Source organism: Frieseomelitta varia, unplaced genomic scaffold, assembly GCF_011392965.1.
Source record: "Frieseomelitta varia isolate USP_RPSP 00005682 unplaced genomic scaffold, Fvar_1.2 scaffold_690, whole genome shotgun sequence".
Classification (NCBI taxonomy): domain Eukaryota; kingdom Metazoa; phylum Arthropoda; class Insecta; order Hymenoptera; family Apidae; genus Frieseomelitta; species Frieseomelitta varia.
Window position 1 is genome coordinate 137,809 of NW_025110468.1, and position 18,892 is coordinate 156,700.

Sequence of the window (18,892 nt, forward strand, 5' to 3'; positions counted from 1 at the left end):
TTGCTAAATTTTGTAAGTTTATCAACAGAAACAACAAATAATCGTGTACGTGCTATGTCCATATGCAGTACTTTTCCTTTTAGTCTATTCAGGATTGAACAATTCGTCTCCGAGTATTATACGTACACTAATTTTACCTCTCCCCCTCTCCCAAAATGGATTATGAAGACACGCAAGATGGCGATGGTGAATTTGAATTTTAAAAATTATTACACATTGGAAAATTACAAAAAATAAATTATATAATAACAATGACAATAATAATAATAATAAATAAAAAAACATTAGAATTTTTTTGTCGAAAGGAGAAAGAGCAATCTTGAGCAAAATAAAGTTTTTGTTTCTCACGAAAAAAAAATCTAAGCAGTTAATATAAATTTCTACATACATAGTTAAATATATAACCTGTGCAAACTCCCTACAAAAGCATTCACGAATGAATTAATGAATTTCTCTATGTTGTATTGTGTATTAGGTTAGGGAGGGAGTTAGACCAAGAATCCGTGCTCTCCATACACGATAAAGCCATGAAACCTTAATTCCACGCTTTTGTGCACCAAGGAAAATTCCCTCTTCCTTTATTCCCGGAGAACCGCGAACATTCCTGGCGATGCACCTGCGGTCGAAAGATGCGGCGATGCACCAGCAGGTTGCCCGATAAATAAATATCCCTTGCCAGGAGAACCTCATTTCGCGAGACGACGACGGCACCCGTTGGTTGGCTGTTCCCTTCGAGCGAAGGCTCGACTCACGAGAGGTCGAAGCGAAAGCGCGCGCTAATTTTCCGAGACGACTTTGTCTCGTGCTTCTTCGCCCCTCGGTTCGAGATTTATAGCGCCGTACGTCGAGCTTTGCCCTCACTCGGCCGCAGTAAAACAGAACAGCGTTGCTCCGCGAAGCGCGGCCCCTTAAAGTAGCTGCGGAATTCAATTTTGAGAATTAAATTTAAGCTGCACTTTGAATTATATCGCGCTGTAATAAACCTCCGACTATAATACACCGCGCGGCGTGCAACGCGAGAACATCGGCAACTCTCTACAAGAGTGACGTGTGTGTATGTGTGTGTGGAGTATTCCCAAAACGTTGCAACCAACATATCACTACACATATCACTACTCGTAAGTGCGGACGCGATTTAGTAGTAATGTTTGAATTCAACCAGATGAATGATGAATTACTAACTAGAAACAACTGTTATCACTGTGATGAATAGTTCATCAAGAATCGTATATTTTCGTATAGTTATATTTATTTGTAAATGATGGACGAAAATATTTGAAACATTGCCTATGTTTTTGAACTATGTTTAACTTTAAGAAAGAAATTTCGGAATTCGGAAAACTGTAAAAATTCAAATGCTGAAATACTTTTGAAAATGTTGGAAAAATTTTTTTGCAACTTATATAAACTTTAAGATTCAAGTCTCCTCTTTACAATGACTTTTCAAAACTTGCAAGAACGATTTTTTCCCATTGAACTTTGAGCATTGAGATTAAAGCACAAAATGTTAGGATTTCTTGAATTTAACCATAATATTCAACGTTTCAATAAAACGACGAGAAGAAAAATCGTACAGTAAATTTCAAGTTGATGTAAAGGGAAGACAATCTTCAAGACCGCGGTAGATATAGCGATAGGAAAAATTTTTCACTGATTTTTTTTTAGAGGCGTTTGTAAATTTTTACAATTTTCGACAACAAATATATCCTTTCATATGGCAGAAAAAAAGAAACTCAAAGTTGGTAAAGCAGAGTTCTCGCGCTTCACGATTCTGTTTTACAAAGTTTTGAACATCGATTGTGCGAAATGTGATGTCCTCAGAAACTTATAAGACGATTTATTCAGAATTTGAGACTTTTTTAAGAAAACGTAGTTGAATACAACCTGCGGAGATAGTAACGCAATAAAAATTGCAAGATTATAGATATGATACTTTGGTCAATTAGAACGTTGCACGCATCTTAAAAATTGAAATACAATTATCTCTCGGTCATTCAATAACAACGTTACAGAAATATAATTCGTACTCAAAGAAGCTATCAGTTCAGTCATTTAATCTATTAATACTATTACTTGAAAGTAATTTTATGATATGACGAATTCATTGCTTCCTCTCTATAAACAAAGACCGATTGTTCAGCGATATCTGAACAATCGTGACACTTGCTTTCCCCGCGAGAGTCGCCCGCACGTAAACCAACCAGGAAATCAAACATTTGAAGAATTAAACGAAAGTCTACAAACTTGGGGTATACTCTGTAAATTAACCGAAGCAAACGAGATAACCATCCAGCCTGCCAAATCAGATTAAAGAAAGCTGAGAAAAGAGAAAGGGGGGGCGGAAGGTAAACGAGTTCAAAAGTTCAGCTTTTTCAGCGAAACTTTAGAATTTGTTACTGCGAGAATCCCTTCTTTCCTCTCTTTCTTTCTTCTCCTTTTTTTTTTTTCGTTTTAATTTTCTTATCATCAGAGAACCATTATTACCTTGCGACAAGAATGTGCGATATTACCTGCAAGAAGAACGTTGGTATTATTATCTAGTATTAAAAAATAAGTAACGAGGATAGGAGGAATGAATTCAAGTAGTACTTCGGAAGATTAGCTGTTCGAGAGCTTTTATTCTCGAGTGGAAACTGCGAGACGAAGAAGAAGAAGAAGAAGAAGAAGAAGAAGAAGAAAGTAAGTTTTCGACGAGAAAAAAAAAGAAATTGTTGAACTTGCGTCGGAGTGTCAGTATGTTAGCGATCCGATTTTTATGTAAATCTTCGCAACGGCTCGTCAGATTCGCAGTTGTCGCGAATCATTTTTATACGAAAGTACAGAAAAATTGGTCAGACATTTTGGAAAGAGAATTCACGCGCGAAAAGCGCACGTTGATCTTCGTCAATTCGAAACTTCGAAAAAGATGACGGAATTTTCACGTATGTATGAAACAACCCTTCGGTTGCACAGAAGATTTTAAATTTAAATATAAATGAAACGAAATGCAAAAATTGAACGCCGAGCGTTCTGAAGCAGACAGAGGAGGAGGAAAATGGAATCTACGTTTTTTCAGGGCTATTTTAGTAACCCCGCACGCGATGAAATAAATTTTAGATCCGGCGGAAACTTCCCTCACACCACGGAACTAACATTTGTCCAAGTTTCCCACTCGATTCACCCGGACTGCAGCTTCATTTTCATCTTCGCCAGATTAAGATTAACAGCGCGAACGCGGTAACAAGCAGATGAAAAGATTCACATTGTCGTGAAAGCGTAACAAACGAAGTTATCCCTGCCTCGATTCGTTCCACTCTCATTCTTTTCATTCTTTCTTTCTTCCTTCCTTCCTTCCTTTCTTTCTCTTTTCTTTTTTCTGTTTTTGTTCTCAGAGAAGGTAGATAATCGGCTTTAATTAAGGACAACAGTGCACTCGTAACGACGAGCATCGCGACGAATATTTCGAAAGCTCAAGTTACATTACGCGATGCTTCTCCAACTCGTCTGTTATTTAATCCTCCAGGAGAAGGATTCTCGTGATCTTTTCATTTCAACTTCGTTCCACGTTGTTCCACGGTGGAACAAAAGTGTAAATAAATCTCTCTTCTTTCACAAAGCAAGCAACGCGATGCCTCGGTGTTCGAGATCAGGAGCAGAGATTAAATCAATCGGAGTCGGCGGTATTAAAGTCGACGAACGTTTCCGAATTTTTCGTTCGAACGACTGAAATTCGACGAGGACGAGAGACACGTAGATCCGCGAAACGCGAGCGGAAAACCGTCGGATTCAGCAAGTATCGGGAAACGATGACACGGGCATGGAAATGATGGAATAAAAGACTCGTTACTCCCTCGGTATAACACGTAACAGAGACTACAATCTACTTCCTCGTGTAACAAGAGTTCAAGCTATTAAATCAATTCACGTCGAAGGTATAAAATCCAACAGCGACAGTCAAGAGGTTCAAGATCTCCCCGAATAAAAGTACGTTGCTCTACTTGTGCGTTGATGAGAAATCTCATCTTCGATAATCGAGGCAAGTATCATTTCCCGACGAATGATTGGGAAATTCACGATCAAGGATAAAATCTCATTTCGCCGGCTGTCGAAACCACGACAAAAAAAAAAAAAGAAAAAAAAGAAAGAAAAAAGAAGAAAGTCCTTCCAAAGGGACGAAAGAAAAATTCTTCTCCCCACGGAAAAAAAATGATCGGAGAATCCTTCGGGTGGTGAAGCGACGAGGGGAGAAACGAGGAAAGTTGGCCGCAGTCGAAGTAGAAAAACCGGACCTGTTTTCGCGTTTTTCCACTTTTTGCCAAACAGATCGTTGGATCGTCCGGGCCAGCGAGACGGCCGGACCTTAAATTTCCGCTGTCGTCCAGAGATTCGGGACGGGTCTGTAAATCACGCTGCCCGTGAGAGCCCGGCGAGAAACGAAGAAACGGAAGAAAAATTCCAACGGAACCCTCTTCTTCCTGTTTCCGAAGGTACGAGCTTCCCTTTCTCGCCATTTTCCACCCTCCCCCAACCTGATTCGCGATGTCGCCCTGCTCCCATATATCAACGGATTCGTCGAGATGCTCGCCGTCGTATTTCGAATTTTCGCGAATTCCTTTGCTCGAAACGGAAACGGAAACACCCCGGAGGTGTCGGGAGTGATCCGTGGCGACAGATCGCGGCAAGCGGAGGCGTTGAAACGCGAGTTGAAACCCTCAGGGGCGAGGTGTTTCTTTTTTTTCTTCCATGGGAAGAATCAATGGTTGCCTCCAATTCGTTCGCGCGCGCGTGGCTCTCGGGTTGAAAAGTTTCCGTTTATTCGGTTAACGTTCGTTTCCACTGGAATCCGGTTACCGTTGCTTTTGTGCGAGCGCCGAAAGCGGGAAGTTGGTACCAGCTCGAGCGAGTTGTTCCGTTTGTTTAAAATGGAATATCTTTTGGATGCGTTCGATGCGTTTGATATGCCCGTGATTAATCCTGTAACTCGCGCCGAATCTCTCTTAGAGTTAGAAGATATTTTCTCTCTGATGTTCGACGATTCGTGAGAGAGAGAGAGAGAGAGAGAGAGAGAGAGAGATCGGACCACTCGACCAAGTGGAAGCGAATTATACTTGTTCGATTCGAAACGATCGGTTCGCTCAGAGTTGTTTCCAACGTGGATAAATGTAAAAGGGGCCAGCAATTCGAGAGAATTGTTGCCTCGTGTTTTCTGATCTTTGTCACTTCATAATAGATGACAAATCGGAATAATTCGAACATTAATATCTGATATTTATTTAATCATTTAACGTTATTTATTCTGTTAATATTTTATTAATATTTATTTCGAACATTTCCATCTCGTTAGAAATACGTACGTTTTGTGTCTGATGTTCTTCGTTCTTTGTTCGTTTCACCGTCGAAAGGTTAAACAAATATTCCTCAAAATCCATTTATCCAACTGAACTCTCGTTCTCGAAATAATCACAATCTCGACATCTTTGCACTGTGAAACAATCCACTAGTCTGCGGAACTTCGGAGCATCACTTGGCTGGAAGCAAAAAGTCGAGCAGAGTTGAACGAACTAGCTTGGCCAACTTCATCGTCAAAGCACCGTTTCCAGGACTACATTTTACGAAATCACTAGTTCCAGCAGATGTTCTTTAATACCCTAATATATTCCCTCCATTGTCGAAACTTTCTCTCGGTTCATCGATTTTCGGCGTTCCTCCGAATCCACTGAATCATTAGTCGAGTTGCTCCAGTCTCCGTGATTCCTTGTACGAAAATCACGAAAATCTCCTCTTTAATACCCGAAAGGCTATTAATGCTCCAAATCTACCAACGAATCAGTCGCCGAATGTTGAACGTTCTATTATCAATTATCAGTGAATCGAATAAATAAAATTTGTTCACTCTCCCGTTTTTTTTTTAAATTGCGTCGACTCTGGGTCGTTTTCCTTTTTTTCACTGTTTTCAACTTCCAAGAAATCTAAGAAAATTCTGAGACATTTATCCAAATGAATTATTTCGATACACGATCGATTTTTGAACCAAATATTTCAATATTTCAATACTTGGAAAGAAATCAAGAGTGAACAAATTTGACACTGGCTACGAATAGGACTCATCGCCCGCTTAGGATAAGTAATTAAGTTCGAAGAAAAATTCTCCTTACGTACGATGCCTCCGACAAAATTAACCACTTGCGTTGGAATGACGTGCTACGCATGTCGAGAATTTTTTGTCCCAAAATTGCAATATTTTCTCAGTTTTAAGTATATTTAAGCATAACCCAGGCAAAATGAGTAATATAATATAAATTTATTATTTCTCAATAATATCTATACAGTGATATCATACCGACGACTTCGAAAAGAAAGCAACGAATTATTGTATACGGTTCGGTTACTCGTTGTGGTCCGCAATCAGTTGCCAGCGCAAGTGGCTGAAAAGAAAATTTATATTCGCAGACATTCGTCGTTGTATTTGTTAATTTTTCCAATTGTGTGGGATGAAGAATTCTCATTATTCGAAATTTCTTCCTGCGCGGCCTAAAAGAGAGAATCTTGTCTAATTTGTTTGCCTAAAATACAGTTCTATGTGTATGCGTGTGAAGTATGTATGAAGAACAAGATTTTAGGGTAAAATAGAGAGTAGCGAGTCGTGACAGCGTGCAGGTATCCTACTAATTACTTAAATATTAATAAACACCACGTGGGTTTGAAATTCGTTTAATTTTTTCCCACGATAAGACTACTCAGTTGTTTCACAATCGTATTTATAAGAGAGACTGTGTGTTTGATATTTAAACAAAAATAGACCACTCAGAACGCACCTTCCCCCTCATCCTTGCACCAAGTGCAAGGACTGAACGATCATCGATGACCGAGAGATTGAAACCAAAGTCAATCTCCCGAGTCTGCCTCACGCTCAGGGAAAGGTGCCAAAAACTCCTCATCGTGGCTGCATTAACTCGTCCTTTGGTTTAGAACGGAGTAAGATCCACTACAGAAATGATCCTGTGGAGTATGATCTTGGTTTCTGCAGCCACGACGATGCCTATATGTAACTGGCAGTATGCTTTTTCGACTGCAAGTACTGTTTCGAACTACCTAGCCATCTATGAAGAAGATCCTGAAATAACGTATAAAAACGACAAAGATAGATTTATGTGGAATGGGCAAATATTTTGGAAAAAGGGCCAGAACTTTTCCAAGTGCCCAACAATTGCACTCAGATGTCCCAAGTGATGTACCATAAACTGTAGAGAAAGTTAGACCTGGGACTTGGGATTGTTTACGGCTACTAATTACATAAATATTAATAAACACCACGTGGGTTTAAATTTCGTTTAATTTTTTCCCACGTTAGTACTACTCAGTTGTTTCACAATCGTATTTATAAGAGAGACTGTGTGTTTGATATTTAAACAAAAATAGACCACTCAGAACGCACCTTTCCCCTCATCCTTGCACCAAGTGCAAGGACTGAACGATCATCGATGACTGAGAGATTAAAACCAAAGTCAATCTCCCGAGTCTGCCTCACGCTCAGGAAAAGGTGCCAAAAACTCCTCATCGTGGCTGCATTAACTCGTCCTTTGGTTTAGAACGGAGTAAGATCCACTACAGAAATGATCCTGTGGAGTATGATCTTGGTTTCTGCAGCCACGACGATGCCTATATGTAACTGACAGTATGCTTTTTCGACTGCAAGTACTGTTTCGAACTACCTAGCCATCTATGAAGAAGATCCTGAAATAACGTATAAAAACGACGAAGATAGCGTGGGATAGGCAAATTTTGGGAAAGGGCCCAGAACTTTCCCCAACAATCGCAATCAGATGTCCCAAGTGCCATAAACTGTAGAGAAAGTTAGGCCTGGATTTGGGATCGTTTTATGGCGAGTCCTTCAGGCCTAGCGTTTATGACACTAAGGTATGGATGCGTTTGTTGGTTATATGTGTGTATGTATGGATGAATGACGAATCTTTGGGCAGATGAAGAAGGCATTGAGTATCTAGAAGTCGAAAAGAACACAATGAGTATTGATAAGCCAAAGAGAAGAGAGTGAGTATCGAGTAGCCAAAGAGAACAGCGAGTGTCGAGACGTCAGAGAGAGCAGAGTGAGCGAGCCGCGCAAGAGAGAAGAGAGTGAATTGAGAGTCGCGAGTTAATCATTATAATCATCATTAAACGAATTGTTTTTTATTTAACCTATAATAAACAACTATCCTGTAACAAAATTCGTACAAATTGGGATCTCAAGCTAGGATTCCTACAAATAAGGGGTCTCGTCCGAGAATCCTACAATTATACACTCGAAAGATTGTCCATTCTACTAAAATCGAGTTGTCGTTTTGCAAAGTTTCCAATTTCCCACTATTTCTTTCAATTACCAAGGATTCCAATTACGTGTTACAGATTCGATTGAAAAAAAGAGAGAGAAAAAAAAAAAAAAACGCGAAAGCGCGATGAAATATAACGATGGAATTTTTGTTTTCGTTTGGGCGTATATTACGCACGCCCAGACAGTTAGCTCCGCTTTGTGGATCGGCTGCGCGAAGTTAAACCGATTTGCAGAAATTCGCTGGGTATTATATCGTCGTTTAGCTTGACACTGCAGGTTAATCCATTTAGGATAGACATTAGCCGACTTCTCCGTACAATGGATAATGGCGTTGGCAAGAATTAGACAGCGAACTCGAACTCGAACTCTCTCTGTATCGCGTTCGACTATGCCGAGCAGCCTATTAACCGCGCGCGCGACGATTTTCTTAAGACGATACGCGTCGTCGTCTCTTGCGTCTGTTCCCCTCTAACGAGCGAGCGTCTCTCCACTTGTCTCTTGCTGATGCGAATCCCTCGAGTTGAGCCTCTGATTATATAATTATCCTCTTGGTTGCTCAATTCATTATGGAACGATTCTAGCTGAACGATACAATTGCCGACTGATTCGCCGACAATTGGACTGCTGATGTTTGTGCAACTTTATATTTTCACGAGAGAGAGAGAGAGAGAGAGAGAGAGAGAGAGAGAGAGAGAGAGAGAGAGAGTTAACTTTTCAGCCGTAGATTTAGAATTGTAGTTTTCTTTCCTCGCAGAAACACGAAATTTGTGTTATTTTGAAATATGAAGATTGTCGTTTTGGAATTATTTGAAAAATAGAATCTGAATAGAAACTAAAAATTGGTAATTATCTTTGCTTACAGAAACACAAAAATTTGTGCAAAATTCTACGAAAATGTTATGTTTCTTTGTTTGCTTAGAATCAGTAGAACGAGCTCAATGGATTTCAATTTCTTCTTCATTTCATCATCGTACTTAGATATTCATCGGTAGGATAAAGTAAGAAGAGATATGAAAAGACGTACGAAAATTGTCGCTGTAAATCTAAAGGAATAGAATATGAATAGAAATTTGTCTCGTTCGCTAAATTAATGAACTTCACTCGCTACGAACTTCGCTACCACACCAGCGAAATTACAGCAGCTCGAACGAAACGATACGTCCGCAATTTTTTCCAAACTCTCATTAGCTTAACCTGTTCCTAGTTACAGCACACTAAAAAGTTGCAGCACGGTTAATTCTGCCTCTCGCTCGTTTGCCCTTCTTTCGCTTTAATGTAACTTTCGGTGCTTCAATTTCTATCGTTTCAATAAGCTCCGCCGAGTAGAATTCCTCGCTACGAAGCAGCGAAATTAAAAAAAGAGAAAGAAAATCAAAATTGCGCTACGAAATCTCAGAGGACTTTCTCTCTCTCTCTCTCTCTCTCTCTCTCTCTCTCTCTCTCCCTCGGTGAAACCAAGCGGTAAAATTCTAGAGATGGAAAATTACCTTTGTTCTGAACTATGTTCGATTAAGTGTACCGAAATCACACACCGTAAAATATGATTACTTAAGCTATTTTTATCGTTATAAATAAATTGTAATTACTTTAAAAGAAAAAAAGAAAATTAGAATAAAGTAAAAATAAATGATATTGAGCTTTAAATTGACGTAATTATCTGAGCACACGAACAATTTCTCACGAGCGTTTTTCTTCCATACACGTTTGCAATTTCTCCACAAGAGGTTTCTCGAGATGCGAGCATCTTCCCTCCATCATCCTTTCTGTTTTTCCTTTCTTCCTAACGACCCGCAATTGCGAGGTAAAAACCAAAGACTCTCGACGCCGTCAAGTTGAACCTTCATCGTGTGTACATCGATTAAACAGTCAAAGTGAATTTTTAAATAATACTTCTGAATATTCTAATTGTTTAAACATCATCTAATATTTCCAATAATTTATTTGCAACAATTAAACAATAAATTCTCTTCTGTAATATTTCTAAGTGTTATTTAAAATATTTAACTAATAAATTTATAAGAATCTTGAACAATATACTTAAGAGAAATGACGTTGACTTATTGAATGAAATAATTAATTTAATTGTTTAATCATAATATAAAAATTGTGAAAATTATAAAATAGTGTCTAGAAATATTAAACAAATAAAATAATTTAATTGTTTCAAATGAATTATTCAAATTGTAAAATAATGCATTTCGATGCTATTTTTGTATATTATTTAAAAAATTAACTTTATTTATAACAATTGAAAGCATTATTTCATAATTTGAATAATTCATTTATAATAATTGAATTATTTTATTTACAATAACGGAAAAGATAGTTACATAATACATATATTTCCTGCTGTCTGAAACAATAAACGAGCAAAAATTTTTATATGTTGCGCTTATATGTTATTCAGAAGAAACGATTATTGTTTAACTCGATTTTTTACTACATAACTTTCCTCTACATAAATTTCTATTTAATATACATCAATGCAGTTATAACTTAAAAATTAATATTATGAAAGTGTAAATTTAGTTTTAGCCAGTTATAGATAAAAAAATTAATAAATTATTACGTTTGACATTATAACATATTTATGAAAGTGTAACCTTGCGATAGAAATCTAAAAACTATTGATTAGTATAACAGAAGAACTGTTTCTCGAAATATTAAAAAAAAATTATCAACAGTTCCGGGTCACTGACGACCGAAATATTAAATTAACCTTCAGCGGTACGGAGGCTCATTATCAACTGAACTTTCGTCGTGTGCACATCGATCAAAATTTAGAAGTGAGTTTTTGAATAATATTTCTGAATATTCTTTATATTGTTTAAACATTACCTAATATTTCAAATAATTTATTTGTAACAATTAAACAATAAATTCTCTTCTATAACATTTCTAAGTACTATTTTTAATTAATCATTTGTAGTAATCGAGCCACTAATACATTTCTAACAAACTTTAATTAACTGCTTCGCATCATTGACGAATTATTTTAATTACTTTTATAATTAATTAATTATTTTTAATATCATCATGATTATTTAAACTTGAATACCAGTTCAATTGTCACTATGTACTCGTATTATACTCGTACAACATATATTTTGATAGTTACATTCATTAACAATTACCGTCATATTTTTGGATGTATATACATAATATTAGTTTAACGATACTATTGCTATTTAAATAGTATTAGAAACTTCCAGAATTTCTCTTTGAATCTATAATTTGGAAAATAATTCAGTCCTATTAATTTGTCAAACAAGAATACTTTTTCAACATCTTAAATTAGTTATTAAGCAAACAATTATGTCTTAGTTTACGAATACCATTTCTCTATCTCTAGGAAATTAATTAAATTCAATACAAGTTGTGACCTGTGTGATAAATATATGAAAAAGTACTGATTTGCAATACATTATAATGAGACCCGTGCGTAGTCACCTCCACGTGGTGGGTCTTGGTAATTGATATCGTTTTACAAACTGTAATGTTTGTAAAACGATATCAAGCTAAGAACTACGCAACCTACAGTTCAGTATAGACTGTGCAAATTTCTTTACTTTCTTTATTTCACGGTCTAAATTGAACTGTAGGTACAATTAGTTGATAAGTAAACTATTGGGCCCCCAGCGGGCCACCGATGGACGACGAGGGATGCGTGCGTCTTAGTTTTAAGTTGCGTACGTTTAATTAATCATAAGATAGTTAATTGTAATGTGTAAATTCACTGTAAGTTCTCTACAAAGACACGTTTATTTAACTTGAGATGAAATTAGGGACACCTCCTCTCCGCTCTTCTTTTATTCGTTGTTACTATTGCACTAGAATAGATTTTCCAAATTTCGTTGTCAGTGTGTCAAGTCGGGGCCTCGTCTGCAGCCTCGTCTGAAACGACGAGGTAGATTCTTGTAGCTTCTTTCGAATAAAATCGTTATTCGTAAATATCGAATAATTTATTTGCAATTTTATTCGAAGAATTTATTCGAAGTTTTATTCGAATAAAATTTTATTCGAAGAATTTATTCGAATAATGCCCAACTCTGGTCGACGGGTCAAGGATTATTTCCTTTCACTCTTTTGACGCCAAACGAGCATCTCGTGCGTCACGAGGTTTCGTTGAGGCACCGAGGACTCGTGGAAAACTCGTGAAATATTCACGACGAAGAATAGGAAAGAGGGCCGCGAAACTTGAAACGATTTCCACTGCCAGTCGTTGTTTCAGACGTTCGGCGAAAGTTTTTCAAGCAGTTACGCGCTCCTTCGCGTAACGAAAGACGACCCCTTTCCAAAGGGAGAATACCGTCTCCGCCGTGCTGAAGAGAAGAACCATCTTGACTGGTCTCTCTAGGCAGAAAGTAACAAGGATTTAAGAACGAATGAAAGAACGCTTCTCTCGCTGGTAATAAGCGAGACACTTGTCCTCAGACGCGTAAAAAATCGACCTCCGTCGAACGTTCAACTCTCGCTGCCGTGAGATCTTTCTTTGTCACACTTCGGTAAATTATACTTCGGTTGTTCGGTTGTTCGATGTCACAATTGAAGAATAAAGAATGAATTTAAAAGAGAGATTTGAACTGAGATATTAACTTGTTAGAAATCACTGAAATTCGCGATCTTCTGGATTCGAAGGTTTCAGAGTAAGTGCTCTGAACGGTCAAACACAGCCTCTTATCAAATGATTTGTCACCCTCTTCACTCCGTGGCCAGATCCTCTTTTTATTATAACATCTTCCTAAATATTTGCTGCCATTGGAGGTCAAGTTCATTCGGTCATAAACCATGAGAAACTAAAGAGAGATGGTCTATCTACCTTCGAACATTGACTAATATTCTAATTTGATGGTTAGGGATAGTATTACGAGATACAGTGTAGAGCATAATCAATAACCAATGACAACCAAAAATTGTCGATAATTTGAAGTAATACTAAACTTGATATAAGGAAGATCTATAACGATTCACTTGGTCGCGTTTCAAAGTGTGAAGCTTCTATACTTTGATAATCGTGAATTTATTTCTTTTCTCCAAAAATGATTTTACATTATCTAGCGGAAAAAAGTGAAGATACTTTTTCTCGAAAAATCCACGTAAAACAAATTTCTCTCGTGACTGAATCTATTACGGTCTCGAAGATTGAAATTTCCTTTCTGAAACGAAAACTTAAAACTCGCTGTACGATTTTTCCTTTACCATGCTACTGAATCTTATACATTAGAATAATTGAATATTAACTCTCACAATCGACGTTTAATAAAATGGTGAAAAAATATCGTGCAATATATTTTAAGAGGTCGTTATAGAAGGGACAAGTGATCGAAGATCTAATTAAGGAAAAGATTTTTCAATGTTTTACATTTACCTTTTAATTTCTACAATTTTCGAGAAGAAAGTATCTTCACTTAACACCGTTCGCTTCGTGATGTAAACTGATTGACGGACTGTTAAATGACTTTTCTTTGAAGTTGTATCAATTTATACCAATTCAATGATATCAATTTATTATATCAATCTACTAAGTTTATATCAGCTTAAGCTACCAATTTAATTCATTAATAACAATATTTATTATTATACAAATTTGAATTATTAATTTTTCATGCAGTTACGCTCTTCACTGTATATTTACGTCGCAATTTTATCGACAACGACGACAACGGCTTACAGCTGACGATGTGAGAGGTCGTAACTTAACATTAATCAATTACAACGAAACTTTGCATCAGAGTGCAAATAATAACACAGGATGATACAGAATGAAGGATCGCGGGGAAATTGATCTCGAAGTCGAAGAAGAAGTCGCCGAAATCAAGCATGCCAAGCATGTGCTCAGACACACGGCCGTGACGTACGCGAATCGTTCGAACCGGTTTCAACCGGTTTCGGGTTGGTATTCGCGGAACTCGCGGAACTCGAACCCCGGCGAAGTTTTGTTGGTATTTTGGGAAATTAACCGGCTGAGGTTAAGGTACGTCGGAATTTTTCGCGATCGATTTGTCACGAAACTCCCTCCCCTACCCCGAGAAATTCTTCCGAGCAGACCGGCCTGCTGATAAAACTAACCCCTAAGGAACTTTTACTCAATTAACAGAGGGAAGAGTTGGGAAGTATCCGAAAATTGGTTAGATTGGCGATGAAAATTGATCGTATCTTGCGTGAAAGTGATTCCACGTCGGAATTCTTGGAAGATCTTCTATTCGATAAGAGATTCATATTTTATATTTTGAAGCACTGTCGCCCAAATTTATCCTAAGATAATTCGTTCGCGTGTCTGTAGACAGAAGACAGCAATGATCACGTTGCTATGATAAACCTGAAAGATACTTATTCACTGTTACTGTTCAGACTTGTCGAGTTTGACGATCGTTTGACTAGAATAACAAATGCATCGTTACAATTTATTCAAAAAAAAAAAAAAAAATGGAAATTATTTATTCAAACTCAAGCTGTGTATTGTATAAAGGATTGGCTGATGAAGAAATTTCCAAATGGTCGAAACGCGTGGTAATAAAAACAGCGCGGGTTTAATTCGGGCAACACGCGCGCTATACGTCGTTCTTTCATCGAGCACCGCTTCTGCACGCTCCGGTTACAAATTGGTTACAACGAGCCGAAAGTGGCCCCGAATCGACTCGTTTCATTAAACTGAAAGCAAACCGGTCTGATTCGCAGGTGGCCCAATTAAAAAAGAAACGGTTTATGAACGTTTGGCTCCGAATTCGAGCAGCTCTAAACGAGGTAGACTTCGTTTAATTTCGAATTTTTTGACGTTTCATCCTCTGCCGAATTCGCCTACTTTCCCTCTTCTTCGATAAGGTAGCAGCTGGAGGAAACGCATGAATGTTGACTTTTTTCTTTTTCGAATACCATTGAACAGGCGGCTAGGAACCAAGTTGCTCTCGCGCGGATTCTAGATTCGTTTTTTCTTTTTTCACTTCTGATTCACTCGTTAATTCAACGGACGCGTGTAACGCGTCGAACAGCTCGTTTCCAAAATTATTTTATTTTTAATTCATTTTAATGTATCTCTTAATCTAATTGTATTTCCTAATTTTTTAAATTAATTATTAGGACTATGATTTGTGTATTTGCGGAAAATTTGATAAAAATTATATTAAATTATATTATATTATATTTAAAATTATATAATTATATTAAATTGTATTTAAAAGTATATTTCGTTGAAAAAAATTTGAATATATTTTATATATGCTTTCAAACTCTAATGTATATGGATAACATAAGCGTATTTAATAATCGCGATAACACCACGCAAACGAGCTGAAATGAGATTGTTTCGATATCCTGATTTTTTAATAACACGCTCAAACGTCTGTTTCGCTGCTTACGATTTCACGAGCTCGGTTACATCGACGCGAAATCGGCTCGTTGCTTCTCATTCCTGTCTACGTCGGCGTGCATCGTAAAATCCGATTCCGGCCAAATTAAAACAAAGAGAATCGTCCCGTCGCCGTCATTTTGAACGCTCTCTTGGACGAATATCAGAATATATACAGTCAATTTAGAAAATACCGAAATATTGTTCGAGGCTTATTTTTTAAATCAACTCGGGTCCACAGGCTAGAAATAGTGAGTTTCTTGAGAAATTCGAAATTCTACGTTGAACGTAGAGAAAAACAATCTAACTTTCACAATCCAAGCAAAGATTTCCGTCATTTCAAAAATATTACGTGCATTTTCTTTTGCATTTTTCGCGTCCTTAAATTTTCCAAATGTTATCATAAATTATTTTTGATAATTTATTTTTATATATTATATAAATTTATCGAAAATCACATCCAGTTTTACGTATCCGCAGAGAAAAGACACGATGACGACGACGAGAGACAGAGAGAGAGAGAGAGAGAGAGAAAATACAAGCGGAAATGGAACAGAGAGGACACAAAACCAAAAAAAAAAAAAAAAACAATGGTTGGAGACATGAGAAAGGAAAGAAGCTGAAGAGATACGGGGTCGCGTAGTGTTTCGTGAACTTTTTAATAAAGCCGACGCGAAATTGTTCGCGCGATGTTTTCGTTGTTGCAGTTTCGCGTGCGATGCAATGAACGTTGGTCGGAGGCAACCCTGCGCATACATTGTCGGACATACAACATACACTGCCCGGTCTCGACGAGACGCCGAGCAGCAATGAATAATGCCACGGTGTAAACAATCTTCGGCGCGCCTAATTGCAACTTCCTGTGTTTGATACTCGTTAACCGAGTGAAAGAAATCCCGACGTTTCGACAAATGCACGGCGACTGTTCATTCCCTCGGCGCGTTCTCTTTCAAGAGTACACTGGCTACATTAAATTAATCATACAAGTGTCACGTGCAACATCCGGGAATTTCGCTCAGATTGCAATGATTTGCGTGTTTGGAGCCGATCCGAAAACGACGATACAGCTACAGATGTGTCTGTAACTTTTTCTTAAATCAAGTCAAATTAAAGTAGCATAAAAAAGAGTTTATCTGTATGTATGTTGTAAGAGAATCTTAACATGTTCAGTGCCGTGCGTACTTTGTTCATCTTTCGACAGTACGATTATACAATTCATATATATATATATCATAAGCTAGAAAATTTAGCAGAAATCGTTACGAAGAGAACACTGCTAAGAAGAAATACTGGTAGAAAGGTGACTAATTGTTAGAACAAAATGAATGATTTAGAAATAGTTACGTCTTCAAGTTTTGAAATGGGTGTTTCAAGTGTATTACTCTTTGCAAAAGAGTTTCGATATTTAGTATCCGAATATTAATGAAAGTCATTGTGTATGAAATCGATGTCTGATTGGTAAATATTAAAAGTCCTTTTTCGTAAGTTGTTTGCGGAACACACCATCTGATCAGATACACCTGTCTGAATTATGGCAACACATCCCTCGTTGTTGGTATCATTTCATCATTTTATCATCATCACTGTCTTTTATATTTAGATTCACTATTTTTCTTCGTACCTAGATCATCAATTTATATTTACATTTACTGCAAGATTCCAACGAGGAACGTTCGACGTATTTCCAACTTGAGCTATTTTCTGACACAACAATGACAATTTCTATCGCACTGAGTTTGCTGTTTCTCGGTTCCGATCGAACGTCAACGTTTAATGAATATTAAATGACGCGTGTAACGCGGCACGTTGTCGAATATCGCCGTGAACATTATGAAAGCGAGTAGAACGGGAACGTTTTATCGTTCACGCGGACGTGCTAAAAATTCCAGTCGAGTGTTCGCTTCGTGCGTATCCAAGCATACCACCGACGCTAAGAAATCGCGAGAATATTTAAAACAGCCAGAATCCTCGCACGTTTCTGCGTCGACACAAAGAACACCCCGGCAATAATAGAAATTTGTTCTTTGAAACTCGTTCAGCTACTACCGGCTGAAAGGTGGACCAAGACGTGTTCATAACTGGCGAGAAATTGAATTTCCTCGAAACGCAATTTCTTCAGACGAGTCTCGCGACACGACGACGTGACAATCGATCGAGGACAAATTTATTTCCCTCCGTGCGTCGATTAAAATTATCGTCTACGTATTCATAAACAAATAGGTAGCACGTGTCCATTGACCTTTGAATTGAACTGAAATAAATGAAACGATCAATTCTCATTCAATGGAAAACTGGAGATTAAGAATTCAAATTTATGTTTAATAATGTTCTGTTTGTTGACGCGAATAGGAGTGAAAATTGATTCGCGAATAGAGTCAGAGAAAGTTTAGAAGGCATCGTGTATACCGGAACGCGAAACAGAATAGCGAATGCTGTACATGTGTATCTTGAAACTCCTTGTGTCATTCTCCTTGTGTGTCCCGCCTTGTTGATTTCGCATTCATAATGCACGACAAAAGGTTTCGTGTTGTACACTGCGATTTCAATTTGTTTCAGAAGACGCGGGAGACCGAGCATCGCGAGTACTGCAGTAGTATAAGTGAATGGTTGGTCAGACATTCACGTGCACAGAGTTAACAAGCTACGAGTTCTGTTGGTAATAGAATACTCATATATATGTATTATAATTCCCTCAAAAAAAAAAAAAGGAAAAAATAATTCAGCATAAACATGTCTCGTGATCGTTTATTAGAATTTGTTTGAATAATGTCTTTAACAATTTTTATTTATTACTTTCTGACTAGAAGTTACAAATTTTGTTCCAATTCTTAGAAGTTCTGTTCTGTGCTATGTTCAAACTTCTGCTCACTCCAGAAACAGCCAATCTATCGCGGAGTTAAGGAAGATAAATTCATCGGGGGAACATTCTTCGGCCCGTTACGAAGGAAAATGAGGGCAAGCCAGTTTCAACCAATGACACGATCTTCAAATATCTTGCGTCATTACGAGCTCACAGACAAAGCCACTTGAAAGATAATCACGAATTTCCATCGATCAAAATCATCCGGAATATTCAAACGGCATTCGATTCGAGAATGGATTCAACCACGATATTAATTCTACGCCCATTTCGAATAGTTCCGCCGGTTTATCTTTGATTGGATTCCAACTATCGGGCATCCCGAATTCAACCCCCATGTATAACCGACGCCCGTATTAATTTATCGCTTTCCCACCGT

The 18,892-nt window shown here is 37.6% G+C and overlaps 1 protein-coding gene and 2 non-coding genes across 3 annotated transcripts in view; all 3 read right to left on the minus strand.

Annotated features, from left to right (window-relative positions):
* Positions 1-18,892, minus strand: part of LOC122535257 (ras-GEF domain-containing family member 1B-like) — a 176,979-nt gene that overhangs the window by 106,890 nt on the left and 51,197 nt on the right. The gene's annotated exons all lie outside the window — the stretch shown is intronic.
* LOC122535262 lies at positions 6,779-6,995 on the minus strand. The gene has a single exon (XR_006308123.1). It is a non-coding gene; the product is annotated as a small nucleolar RNA U3 (small nucleolar RNA).
* Positions 7,399-7,615, minus strand: LOC122535263. The gene has a single exon (XR_006308124.1). It is a non-coding gene; the product is annotated as a small nucleolar RNA U3 (small nucleolar RNA).